Source organism: Apteryx rowi, unplaced genomic scaffold, assembly GCF_003343035.1.
Source record: "Apteryx rowi isolate R43461 unplaced genomic scaffold, aptRow1 scaffold_294, whole genome shotgun sequence".
Lineage (NCBI taxonomy): Eukaryota > Metazoa > Chordata > Aves > Apterygiformes > Apterygidae > Apteryx > Apteryx rowi.
In genome coordinates this window covers 109,235-121,954 of record NW_020449352.1, presented here as the reverse complement: position 1 = coordinate 121,954, position 12,720 = coordinate 109,235, and positions in this window count along the sequence as shown.

Here is a 12,720-nt window from a genome sequence, read left to right as displayed (position 1 = left end):
CTGCCTTCTCCCTCCTTTGGAAACATTTCTGTCTCAGCAAGCCTTTCCTACTTTACCCAGTGGACTGTGATGCAAAAACATGGTTGGTTCACTTTCTCAGCAATGTGTGCCTTTCTCACTGTTCTTTAAGCAGTTTGGCCATCTCCTGCAGTCACTTGCAACATTTATCTTTCAAAATAACTTTTTATTTTCACCTTGCAAGCACTCCTCCTTTGTACTCCTGAATGCCTTGACAAGTGTTTCATAATTCTTACTTTCACCAGTGTGAAAGGGTGAGTCACATGGGGGAAGTGTTCCTGCTAGGGACCAAGTGTGACCATCCCCAAAAGCTGGGCTGAAGCATGGAGGCAGCCTTGGGGCAGCTGGAAATCCACCCAGGCAACAGTCTCGGGTTCTGGAGCAGGAGCCATGCTGAAGGACACCCTGGGTCTTTCATGTCTGCCTGGGTAAGCCAGCTTGAGGCCTCTCTACTTTGGACGGTGTCTGAAGGGAGCATTTGTGGAGCACAGCAGAGAAAAGCCATCAGATTGGTTTCATTGGGAGTTTGGCATAGGTAGCTTCAAGTCAGAGGATTTTTCTAGTTCCCCATATGTAAACAAAACACATCTCTGTAATCCTTCTCTAGTTGACCTCATTACTGCCTCGCAAGCATTAGCAAACTGTGTTAACCACTCTTCCAGCTTCATCAGCGTTTTCCTTTTCTTCCTTTCCTTCACTCCCGTTTCTTTTATTGGCTGTAAGGTTGTACCTGCTTTTGTTTGCACCAGCTTTCGGAGGTTTACCAGCATATTTGGTGTGCCCAGTGCTGTGTGTCTATTCTTCGTCCCAACAAACGTCCTCTCAGGTGAGAAGGGAGCCTGGGAACCGCCAGSATTACCCTTGGCTGAAGGCAGGAGTCTTTGTGCTGCCTGGCGGCAGCATTTGACAATCCAGAGATCTCATCCCCTGTCTGCCTTGGCCCTGATTCTCCACGTACTGTAAGTCACTTGGTTGTTCTGCCTCAGCTTCCCTTGGGCAAAAGGAAAGTAGTCACATTTCCCAGGATAATTTCACTGTTTAATTAGATAGCAGCCCTTGTTTTGTTCTTCTTTTTTTAATTGCTCAATTGAATGCTCCTACTGAAGACAGACCTATCTCCAAAGCAGGACAAGCAAGATTTAATCCAGTATTTCCACAGATCCCCAGTAGGGAATGTTACTAAAGTGTTTGGATGGAAGAGCAAAGATGACTTACTTTCAAAATACCTGAATTTTGAGAGGTTGATAACTCAAATTTAGATACTGATTCAGCATATTACTGAACCAAATGCCCCTCTTTTGTGTGTAATTCCACTCTTACCACTCATGTGCTTAAAATTAAGCATATGCTTAAATACTTTGCCAGATGAGGTCTTTAGAGCTCCATTAGTGCTGTATGTTTTTGCTCTAAATTCACTGTAATTGTTTGTCATTGAATAGATGCTCACTGAGTAAGATATAAAAAGAGCATGGGAACAAAGGGGCCCTCAATCTGAGACTTTGATCCACATATTATTCAAATACATAATGACTGCTTTGATTTATGGATTTATAATTCTATTGAGGCATTCCGGAGATTACCCAAAACATTCCATCTCGAGTCTATGCTGGAGGGTGTTACCAGGCCCCTGCCTGGAATCAGAGGGATAAAATTTAGTTGCTTGTTTGCTACTGAGATTACATCACAGATTGCAGGATAAGAGCAAGCTGCATGGCAATGCACTCAATTATATTTGGTGCTAATTGCAAAGGCTTTTTTCTTCTGTGACCTAAGAAAAGCCTTTAAAAGTACAGACTCTATTCTACCCACAGTATATAGAATTTTGGCAGTATAACAAGACAGCAGACTACATAGTGGGTGTGTTGAAAGAAGGAGCAGATGGTAGATTGCTAGCACAAGGATTTAGCAATGCATTTAGAAAACAGATTATTTTGGAAGATGAGAAATTATGAAGTACGATTATTCCCCTCCCCCCCTACTCCTACTCCCCTCCCCAAACATATCCCTACAAAATGTTCATTTGGCCATGCACCATAAGAATGACTCAGCTCCGATATTCAATAAGACTTTTGCAAGAATTCAAATAAGTGGCAGCTATGATGAAAAATCCCCTCCTTTTCATTTGCATCAGTACCAGTTTGGTTTTTAAATGTGTTTCACCTTACACATTAGACCCACCCTATTCCTAACAGGGAGGATTAATAGTAAAGAGACCTGACCTGTAAGAAGGACCATTCCCAGACAGTGGTGACTCAGGGACCAGCTCAGAAACTGCTGTTGCTGTTGTCTGCTCCCCAATTATCATCACTCTTGTGGGTAAGGGTGAGTCTCAGGCAGTGGGAACTTAGGTCTAGGATGACTTACCTTCATGGCTGTAAAATTTCTTTCCCCCCATTCACAGCACTGTTTATATTGAGAGATTTAGGCATGGGATAGATAGTGATGGTTACAGGTACTTCTGCTGTGTGAGCAGCCAGCAAGAATAAGACCTCACAAAGTGATGAATCTCCTAGTATGACCTGTCTGGTCTGGGATTGAAAGAGCGACATCAGAAATGGGGGCAGCCGGTACTGGTAGACCCTAGGGAGACTTCTACTTATACAAGGAGTCTTCTCTTTCTGGAAAGGTGGTCTTATAGCAGAGAGAAGATAGATGAAGGGTTTGTACTGTGAAGGGGTGAAAGCCCCAGCAATATGAAAAAAAAAAAAAAAAAAGCAGTTCTGGATTTCTCCCCATTGCTAAGACTCTGGAAGCAGGACTTACAGGCTAGCTGGAGATCAACTTGGAGAACGACTGCTAATGTTTCTCTCCACTTGGTCATAGTGATAAAGGGGGACTTAAGAAGGACATAAGGGGAAATTGTAGAACTGTGTCTGAAAAGCCCTTCAATGTGTGACAAGGAGTGGGAGCTGAGCAGGAAATATGAGTGTTTTTCTAGTATGGTGTTAGGAGGTCACTATTAGGAACCCCTTCCTTGCTGTGGTAGCTGTCTCTTCAGTGGCCACTGTCATCACTGCAGTAACAGGGACCCAATACCAGTATTAGCATGGAAGTCTGGTGTTTTCACTCTCTTTGGTATTTTGAAATTAGGTAATGACAAACAGTAGAGACAATATAGACTGTGGACAAGAGTTTAATTCTGGTTGTTTACAGTTCATCTTCTCAGGAAGTCACATTGTTGGGACACAAGAGGTGAGATTCACCTAGAGACGTGTGATCACTTTGGATGTTTCAATTCATGCCTTCCTAAATGAGATGTCTAAAATAAATCAGATGCACCGTATTCTAAAAGTGCCTATTTCTTTCCAAGGACTATAAAAAAAGTCCAGAGCAATCAGCTCAGATATAGATTATTACTCTGTAGACATCTAAGTTGGATGAGATAAATGACACCCAAAGATCCTAGTTAACTGCAAGAAATGTTCTGCTGGCAGGAAAATCAGCCACCTGCAATCTAAAAATAGTGTGTTACCTATACATGACAATAATATTCAACACAGCTGTCATTTAATAGTACACCATGACTTAAAGGTCATTATAGAGAAGAGGAAGCTGTACTGATCACAGGGAGGACATTCTCTCTGGAGAAGAGAGAAAGTGTCTACTTCAACATGAAATGACACTGGGTTTAGTGTATCATTTGCCCAGATGCACCATCAGATCATTTCATATCACTTCAGAAGTTAACTGAATTCCTCAGTACCGTGACACTGGCAATGGTCATTCCTGGTAATGTCAGCCTGCCTGTAGATGGAACTTAGGAGGCAGCTGAGAATTTTCTGGTCATCAAAGCAACTATGTCTCAATGATTACAAATGGCTGAGCATTCAGATCTCTTTTTGGGGTTGGGAGTGGAGTACAGGAAACGAGATCTTAGATCATGCATCAACCACTACCTCTGTTCTTTGGAGCTGAGGCACATCYCTTCAGAAACCACCTATTTTCCATTCATACTAAGGCTGTTTCCTTTTCAGTCTACAGAATCATGGGCAGAGGTTTGTTCTGATTTTAGATAAACTGGTAAGTCTGGATGGTCTTGATCTCGCAGCAAAGCCATATGCCATAATCATAAAGGAACTGTTTTTTTGCAGGTAAGGYTGATCTGGCAGCACAACATATTCATAAGGCAACAAAGGCCTCATCTTCTCTAGAAGAGTGCTAACTGGAGGAGCTCCTCAGATATTGAACTCCCTTCCACAGACTTTATCTTGCATCTCTGTCCTCTGTGGTGGATGAAAGTCAGTAGAGAAGTATCAGGTCCTGACTCAGAGACAGTCATCACTGCTTTTGAGGAAGGTGAACTAACTTTGCTTTGAAGGAATCAATAAGATGTTTTTTGCTCAAGAAGTCATTACTGAATATTGTCAATCCTGGTCACTGTTGGCTACAGCATTTTTCTTTTGGGGATCAGATGTGGACAGGTTGTRAAGAGGCAGCTCTCTCAGGAGCCAAATGCCTTTGGTCTCCTTCGCCCTCCTCAGTCTCACTATAGCCCCATCTAAGATGAAGAGTTGGCTTAAAAACCTCCTTTTGGAGACTGGCAATCATCAGGTACATACTGCTGTTAGGATGATTGCATTTTGGAAGCTTTCCAAATTAACATTTTTTCCCCTGGAAATGCTGATCTGTCACAAAGAAAACATATTTTGGGAATGGGATGATTTTGACAATATTCTGATAGAAACCAGGCAAGCTTTCAGTGGAACACCACTTGCCAGGTAGGTTTCCAAACCCTCCTAGTTTCTTGTCAGCTCATCCACACAACCCCTGGCAGCCCAGCTAATTCCCAGGCATATGGCTCATCAGAACAGCAAGTTCTCAGAACTTCCAGCTACTACATGGAAAGAGCCTGGCAAAGGTGAATGATCTCAGGGTTGCAGTGCTAAGACACCCATCCTCCCTGAGTCTCCTCTCTGGAAACTCTCTGCAAGTCTTGGGAATGCTTGTAAATGGTTGACACAAGATATCATCTCAAAGTTTTCTCAAATGACTTCTGGAACTTTGCCATTTCAAAGTTTCACGTGCTTTTGGAATAAATTTTTTTTTTTTTTTTTTTTGTCTTGGCTGTGGAACTGAGTATGGAAAATACTGCAGATCTTTTTGCTCAAACTACCAATTATCTCTGACACTATTTATCAGGAGGCACTGATAAATTGCCTGCAAATGCTCCTGGGTGTGCATGTGACCTATCCTCAGTAGCTTCATTCTTTATCCCTGGGAGATCTCCACAAATGGTCACACTCCCCACTCATCTTCAYGAAGGACTCTCAACTGTGGGGTACCACAAGGTGTTACTTCTGCCAACATCTCTTGTTCCCCATGGCCTCACTGTTCTCATGGAGAGGCTATTTAGCCAGATGCAGTTATCTTTTTCATTAGGCCTATGACAGTCAAATACAGGTCTCTGTTTCTTCTGAACCGGAGGACACAGGTCAGCTTTAGCAAGCACCGCCAAGGACAAGCCAAAGGAAACTCCAAGCAAGTGAGATGAGGCTGATCATGGCAGCCTGGAGACATGGTGGAAGCAACGTTAGCTCTTTGGACTCTAGGATTACATGTTCCCTTAGTTCAGGGAAAATTTGCAATTTAGATTTTAGACTCCCTGCTTGTTCCTTGAAGGTTTTATTACGGCAGTGACACAGTCAGCTTTACAGTGCCTGTATCTGCCTAACAGGTTGTGAAAAGGACCAGCCTATCTTTTCCATACTTTTTTCACCTTATGATCAGGTGGCTGTAATACCCCAGGCCTTTCCATGTAATGCTGCATTTAAAGCCACACAAGAGCCTGGCTCTGATGCAGAACAGCATCTCACTAACTGAGTTCATGAAATCAACTGGTCTTTAGTGGAATTTAAGTGTTGGGTAGATCTTCTAAAGCTCCAAACTTCCTGGGGCTGGCCTATGTGAGAAACACTCTTCTTGGGTCACGGACAAAGATGTGGTCAGTCCTGATGCCAGGAAAAGGTGAGAACATGACTCTTCTCCCTTGCCCCAAACAACCCTATTTTTGGTGACTTTCCAGGCAAGGTTGCTGGTGAAGGTCTATATGGAAGGCAGAGGGCATGATGTTCAGAGCTCAATTGATGCTTAAGGTGTTTGTGGGAGGTCCACTCCCTTCCCCATCAGTTTGTAACTCCAGCAGCACCTTCAGAGCCCAGTGCCCACGAAGTCATGCTTTCCAGGCTCCCAAAGCACTCCCTTCCTCGGCAATACAAGCAGAGGGGTCTCACTGACRGCCTCTTCCGCTTCCTGCAGCAACGCTCCCAGCACTGCGGAGGCTTCACTTAACTGCATTTACTTTTGTGGTTCACCATGTTAGAGCTTCTGGAGCCTGCATTGTCCTTATCTGAACGCTAAGAAATACACTTGTCCTAAGATAAATCAGCAAAGTTCATATGTACCAGATCCCTGGGAGGGAGTGGGGGACTGGGAAAGAGGCCTGCGGGTGGGTGTTTTCAGTGATTCCTACGTGCATGTCTCTGCCTCATTGGTCTGGACTGCACAGAAAAAAGTGTTTCTGCCATTCCAAGGCCCAGAAAAGAAATAAAAGAGAACCCAAATTTTACTATTTAAAAAAAAAATCTGATGACATTTAAGCCAATCTGGGCTTTTTGTGCTGGGGCGGGAGATGGGGTCTTGGGGCTTTCCTATGTGTGAGATGGRCAAACCTGAATGCTGACATCTCAGAGACCTGCTGCCTTCCCTTGGAGCTCACGTTACAGCACTGAGCACGGCCAAGGGAGCAGCCGGGAGCCTTTCACTGCTACAAGACTGAACTGGCAGTGGACTGCAAGCACTTGGTTCATTGTTTAAATAAAAAACTTGAAAGGCTCCATGACTGGGAGGAGAAATGCAACAGAAGCAGTATGAGGAGCTGGCTGAAGGGCTGGAGACAGGCTGCAAGCTGGGTTTTAGCAGCCGAAATCTATTAAATGGGCAGCTCAATCAATAGCCCTTTTAATGGGAGGTAAAGATTTATCCTTTGTCTTTCCCTGTGTGGCTTATTCCTGTCCCTGCTCCCCTGTATCCCAGATGTGCTGGCTGGCCAGCGGGAGGGAGGGAGTCTCTGCTATTTAAAGCTGCTATTTAAACCTATTTCAGACCTCCCATAAGACCTACTGTTCTGACTGTCTGTCTTGCTTTTTTTCCCCCACATTTCCTGCCCATCGGTCCTGTTGCCCAGTATCCTGCCATGTTGTTCTTCTAATTCCCAGTGAGGTGTTTTTACAACTCACACCACTGCAACATCTCAGCTTGTCACAGCCTGAGATATGTTTATCTTGACCATTCCTGGAGGGACGTACCCTCCCCTTTTCGCATGGGGAAACTGAGGCACAGCACAGGTAAGAAAAGTTGCATTTCCCTAGTTACAGTCAGAGTAGTACAACATGGTAAAAAGTCACACAATTAAACAAAAGTATCAGATACAAAATTTTGATCAGAATTAAATGAAAGAGAGATGTTATTCTGATTTATACCCAGCGCCTAGAAGGTCACTGTCCTGGTTCCCACAGTGGGCAATGCTGGAACTTCCCAAGATGGGCCCAGAAACACTTCAGTAAGCAGATGTGGAAGCAGATGTGGTCTCTAGTAATTACAGATTAGCTTCAGCCCAGTCATGTCACTTCAGAGATGTTCTATCATCATTTTGCAAGCAGAAAGCCTGTGACAAAGCCTCAGTCTCAAAAGACCTGCCTTAAGCAGCGGCCCATCCTCTGTCTATTTAAGCCATAAAACTCTTRGGTGCAGACCAGTGCATCAATCTGGGTTTGCGCAGCCCCCATAGAAGCGTGCAGTGCTCTAGACATTATTTTTAATCCCAGTCATGAAAATAGTCCATGCAGGCAGACAGGCACAGCTTTGTATTGTTTGGAGCTGGTTCCACTGGGGAACTTTTGAATTCAGATTGCCCAACTCTAGCTCTGCAGGGCTAGATGCCAAGGTATTTGGGCACAAAACGGTCAAGTGAGGTTTCATTCTTTTTTTGTAGGCAGACAATATTTTTATGCCCTGTCATGGCTGGGAAATCAAAACAGCAATTAGGTTGCATCAGCAGATGTGCTTGCTTTTAGTGACTATTGGTCTTAACAGCATACAAGCTATATTCTGTTTTGGACAAAGATCTTTTCATTTCCAAATATAACTTGGACCTTGAAAGTGCTTAGTCAACCATCTGAAAAGCTGAGCAGGGGGTGGCATTCTCTTTCAGCCCTGCATGCATCTCTCAGCCCAGAAAACTGCAGATGTTTATCTTTAGCACTTCTGTAAGGTGGGCAGAAAATGGAGACCTTGCATCTACTTCATTAAGCCAGACTGAGAACAGCCTGTACAGTCACTCAAAGTCCTACAGAAAAGAACAACAGAGCAGATTTTGTTTTCACATGGGCACAAAACCAGCTTAGTTTCACCAGGTTTACCACACTCCAAGGAGCCACGGATGGCACAGCTCCTCTTCAGTATCCTCTTTCCCCTCATGTGAGCAGGCTAAAACTGAAGCACCTGGTCGGAGCTAGTCATATAGTGTCCCTCTGTAATCAGAGAGGAGAGATGAGCCTTGCAGTCAGTAATCTGTCATTAGTCCTCTAAAGTCAACGGAGAGAAACGGTGACTCATCTGATCCTGAGTGTCTTTAACAGATGAGACAAACCGTCTGCTGAAGGTCCCCATCCCTGAAGGTGAGTGGAGAAGATGAGCAGCTGAAACTAGGCACCTAGCTGTTAGGTGACCAAAGCTAGTGACACGAATCCCACCCTCTACCTACACATAACATCTGCAGCCATAAACTCCTGAACGTCCAGCACTCACAAATCCACCTAGCATCAGCAAAACGCCACTTCTGAAAGTCAGGTCTCAGCCATGCCTCCAAGTCCATAGGAATTTTTGCATGTTAGAGCAACTATGGGATTAGGTACAGTAATACATCCAAATTCCACTCAAATTAGCTGAGACACAGCATAAGTGTTGTTTTTCTCACTAGGTAGGTCTCCTACCTTCTCGCAGAGCCAGGAGAGAGATTAGTTTTCTGCTGGCAGCTCACTGTTGGCGCAGACACGTGCCAATCCTGGCGTGCAGGGAAGGCAGCAACATCCATGCAGCAGCACGGGTAGCCTTGATTACAGTACACTACYCTGAAAACACCCTGGAAAGGAACAGTGCAGGGAAGGCTCAAGGGTTGAACACCTAAGAAAATGAGGCCCCATTTTCAGCTGAGCCTCTTTGGTATCAATAGAATATTAATAGAGTTTAATAGAATATCACATATCACTATAGCACAACCTGGCCTGTCTCCAGGCTGACTGCAAGGTGAAAAGCTTCATCTCTCCATGTCAGGTGGGTTCATTTTATTTTACAAACTAGTGTTTCTAATAATGTTTGAAATTAAAACCAAGCCCTTTTTTTTCCATATTGCTTCCATTACATTCATTTTGCTCTTTTTTATTTCTCTCTTTTCTGGCATGCACATGTCAATACGTTCTTATGACGATCAGCTTGCAGGAACTGAATCATTTACTGGACACTACTAGAACATTGGCACACGTAGGGTCTGAACCAAAGCAAGTGAAGGTCACCTGAAAGTTTTCTACTGACTTCAAAAGAATGACCTATATTCTGTAAATGTAAGGAAAAAACAACAAAAAAAAGAAAAGCAGATTCTGGGCCTCGCAGCTTTGGCTCTGGCCCATCAGTCAGTCACTGCATGTCATGGTAGCTGAAGCATCAGCTATGTTGTGAACATGGGACAAGCTGGAGAAAGGGTTCAAGAGTGCTGGAAGTGCAGGGACTTTTCTACAGGAAGTTATGAGGAGCGTGAGTTATGGTTTATGGAGTGATTCTGACAGAGCAACACTGCACTGAAAGCCCAAAGAGTCCCTGGAGCTTTGTCTCCAATGTATCCCTTGTGGGGAAATTTCATTAGATGCAATTTAAGAGATATCAAGCTCTTTCCTAACATCATTTGTCTGCATAAATAATTACTACCATTGACAAAGGGATGTTCTGGGATCCCAAAAGGATGGGAACTAGCATTAAAAGCTGGAAATGGGTGGACAGATTTGAGACCCTCTGAAACAAAGCAGTGTTGTGTTTTCCACATGAGCTGTGTGGAGCTTCGTTTCAGTGCCTGGGAATGGCGGGTGCTGGAAAACTCCCATGAAGTGCAGAGTCCTGGCTTCCCTCCGCTTCTTCCTGAGCTGAGGGCAATTAGGCTGGGCTCAGAGAGCAGGCTGATTATCTTTGACTCCTTATTGAGGATTTCAGTTGTAGTCTCTTTTAGATACACAAAAGTTTTGGACTCATTGCTACTCATCCCAGGTTCATGTGCTATGTGTTTCTATCACTTGGTGTGTGTGGTGTTGTGCGTGTGTGCACGTGCATGTGTGAGTTTCCTCCTCAGCACAGCGGAGATCTCCATCTGTTAAAACCCGTACGGACCATCTCCACTTTACCAGCCTGTATATCCTCCTTGCTGAAGCAGGGCCACCAAGGCATTAAGTGGCTACCAAAATACTCTGCACTGAAGTGCGGGTCCTGCATTCTCCTGTCTGTTCCAGAAGAAGGCTCTCATCAATACCAAGACCCGGGTTATCCTCCTGAGCTGGATCCTGGTCTGGTGAGTGGCTAACAACGGTGGCCTCAAGTATCTGTATTTACTGAGCTAAAGAGTAAAGAACTGATCTGCGCAGAGTCCTAGGGAAACTCAACAGTTTCTCCCACGATGCACAGAGCAGGGCATCAGGACATGCGAGGAAACCTCCAGGAGCCCTGGGACATCCCTGGGAAGGCTGACTGCAGTACTAGGGCTGGCACGGCCATGCGAACGGGACAAACCCACAGTACTGCTGCGTATACTCACATCAAGCCTAGCTGGGGAACCCAAGGGTCAGGCCCAGACAGAAGTAACCTCTGAAATATAGATATATCCTAAAACTTGGTCTCAATCTATATAACCTATGCACTTAAATTATGCACCCTTCACTCTCTGGGTTGTCAGTGGACAATTTTAGGAGTTTCCAGTGGTGCTTCAGATGTCAAACGGGCTGAATCACCCTTTGGAAGGGCTCATCTCTGCTGCAGGGTTCACTGCAAAGGGAGTCCAGGACAGCTGTGGTCCTAACCCAGACTCCCCTGCTCCATGCATAACTTAGGTGAGCTGACTCCTGTCTAAGAGCTGTTCATGGAGGCTATGCAAACACGCACTGGACTCCTGGGAGGAATATGTTTGTTCCCTCATCACTTACCTGGTACACTGAAAATGTCAAAACGGGCCAAGGAATTCAGCACAAGAAAGACTAGGTGGACTAGGAAAAGAGATCAACTTTGTGTGCCGAGCAGAAGTTCTCGACACAGTTGCATTTTGAACAGGTGGCAAAATGAGGGCACGCACTGCAAAGGGAGAATCAGCGTGCATTTGAAAGCAAGCTTGAGCCTTTTATATTTTTTTAACTCAGTTTTGAAGTTGGTTACACTTTTTTTTCCTGTCTCATTCTTATGCGATGGACAAAGGTAGCAAGCACAGCAGGGGAAGTGCCATCCCCTCTGGGTACTTTGTGAGCCCTCGTGCATCCCCCGCTGTCCTCTGGGCTTCAGAAACTGTGAAGTGACCAGATACCTACCAGAGCAGCTCAGAGCAAAGTTCTGCCTGTTACACACGTGCAATGAGCACAGTTTTTTGAACTCCTTGGTGGATTTTTCAAATAAGGTTGATATCTAAAGATCTGTGTCAATCGCAAGAACTAAGCAGAAACACAAATAATAGGACTCCTATAATAGCGGCTGTTGTAAGAGAACTATTAGTTAATATCTCGTCTTGCATATTTGATACTATCCCTGGGTTACATGTCTCCCTTTATGTGACTACTTTGCAGCAGGATTTCCCGCGCGATGCCCTTAGCTAAAGCGCATCTCTGCCGGCAATTGATTTTTCTGCTGGCGGGGGAGAGCTCCCAGTATGACCTCAGCGCGAGTACAGGCCAACCAAGCGGTGCCCGGAGCGCGCCGCTGCAGAAAGCCCAGTGCAGAAGCTCCGTTCCCGGCCGTCCCACGCCTCCGTCTCCGCTCCAGCCTTTCGCCTCTCTCTCCGCGGCTCGTGAGCGGTGCAGGCAGGTTTGCGCAACGCTCGCCAAAACAGCGCTGCCAGCCCCACTCGGGCCTCCTGGCATTACCGACGGTCCCGTGGAGTCACTGCACACCTGGACCTTCGGTGTCTTTCCAAAGCTGCCTGTTCTGGGACGATGCGTTGAACCGATTTTTCATTTAAGGGAAAGGTACGCTGTGAGGCAAGCTTGAAAAGGCAAGCACTAGAAGCTCACACTTTCTAAGGGAAATAATAAAGCACCGAGGTGGTGTTATTTTGGGTGCGCTGACCACTATTTTTAGCACTTGGTGTTAGCAGCGTGGAAGTAATATAGAAAAAAAAACACAAATGCCATACACAGAGCAGTAAAATTAGCAGAGAGTCACAACGTGCCCACTGCACAGCCACTAGGCAAACAAACACCTCATTACCACGGTTTAACAGTATGGAAATGCAGTTAATTTGCCAGGAGTTGCACAACACGCCTGCCTATTTTGCTTTAAAAAAAAAGGGGAAAAAAGCAAGCAAGCAAGCGCGACGCCGCGGCTCGAAAGCAGCGGCGGCTTCGCCCCGCTTATGGGGCCAAGCCCGCGCCGCCGCCGCCGCCGCCGCCGCCGCGCGCGCCCCGC